At 35.0% G+C, this 1,625-nt stretch overlaps 1 non-coding gene across 1 annotated transcript; it reads left to right on the top strand.

Annotated features, from left to right (window-relative positions):
* The first annotated feature begins 933 nt into the window (after window positions 1-933).
* On the top strand, window positions 934-1,005 carry TRNAE-CUC (transfer RNA glutamic acid (anticodon CUC)). The gene has a single exon. It is a non-coding gene; the product is annotated as a tRNA-Glu (tRNA).
* Window positions 1,006-1,625: the final 620 nt, after the last annotated feature.

The raw sequence follows: 1,625 nt of genomic DNA on the forward strand, positions 1-1,625 counted from the left end.
AATATTTCTCGTTTATGGAATAATAGACTCTTGGCTGTTTACTGTATTAAAGTATTAAAAACAAATTAAAAATAAAATATACCTAATGTATATTCGCTTCGTATATTAGACAAACGTAAATTTTTGCACATCAGAAATATCATTTGCCGTACAGAAAGTATCACAAAAGTTCACGGCGAACGAAATGTTCATTCTCACTGGAGAACGATAAAAATTTCTCTACATCGGATGTGTATGTTTTGCGTTCAGTCTGATTGCAGAAACGTACCCATTATACCGTTAGAGTCGCCGTAAGTCCCGTAGAAATCTTGAAAAAGCGACGAAGCAAAGAAACCAAACGAAACTCCGAACGAACGTGTAGATGGTGGTCGTCTATAAATACGTTTGCGTACATTGTCATTCAGAACAACGAAGACTTGTTATGTCGGCATGCATAACACGTAGAAATAGTTTTGGAAGGAAAATAACGCACCGTAGAGAAGCCTAAATTTGTAAATTTCTTGAAAGTCCTTCCAAAAAGGAAATTAAAATTCTTCCTTAAATATAAGTCAAAGATTAAAATTGCATACGATATAAAATAAAAAATAAAAAATTTGATATTAAAATAAAAATCATGTGTTTCGATCATCAGTACGATAATTATGAAACGTGGAATAATTAAAATTGTATAATATACCATTACTTGGAATGGAATGTGAAATAACAATGATTAATAACATAATCATTAAAATACGAAAAAAATATGGAATATAGTTGGTTATTTTTATTATTATAAAATTGGTTTAGTTTCCACTCTTAATTATTAACATCATGTCAGTTCTTTATATTATAGCAATTACGTTTTCAAAAATGTTTAAAATAATTAATAATTTCTGTAAAACATTTATTTTATTTCATGTTCTTAAAGACTGGGAGTAGAGTAACATTCATCGGTCCGGTATGGTCTAGTGGCTAGGATACCTGGCTCTCACCCAGGAGGCTCGGGTTCGATTCCCGGTACCGGAAAAATCTTTTTTATTTCATTTTTTCTACACAAAGCATATATCAAGGCTTCTTACGAAATAACATATCACACTGGCACACGTCCAAATCTAATTTTCGCGATAAAATCGCGCGTCGATATCGATACGAGATTCCTACTCATCCATCACCCGAATAACATGCATACTCTGAGTGCCAAATTCCGCGTCTTTTCGATAAAACGAAATACCAGCCTGGCTTCGCTATCCACGGGGAATGAAACGCAGGAAGATTGCTCGAATCTGTGAAATACATTGCGTAACGCATAGCAATGATAGGTTTTCACGGTTGTTCATAAGCGTTTCGGTGTGTGAGCCACGATGCTCCACGTTGATAACGTAATCTGAAATTAAATCTGAGAAACACAATGGTTCATTTGGAGAGAGAGAGAATCGATAAACGCGAATTTCAAAATTATCCATTTCTGTTCGTGGTTGATTAGTGGAAACGCGAAAAGCTCCTGAAGGAGGCGCAGCCAAAGGATGTTGTGGCACTCGGTGTAATCGAATCAGATAAAACCAAGATCGTTCGTCTGTTTTCCTGCGTGCCTATAATTTACAGTCCTACTACTGCTCTTCTTTTTCCTATATCGCATCTTGTTCTTT

Source organism: Eufriesea mexicana, unplaced genomic scaffold, assembly GCF_001483705.2.
Source record: "Eufriesea mexicana isolate 0111107269 unplaced genomic scaffold, ASM148370v2 scaffold794, whole genome shotgun sequence".
In the NCBI taxonomy this organism is placed as follows: domain Eukaryota; kingdom Metazoa; phylum Arthropoda; class Insecta; order Hymenoptera; family Apidae; genus Eufriesea; species Eufriesea mexicana.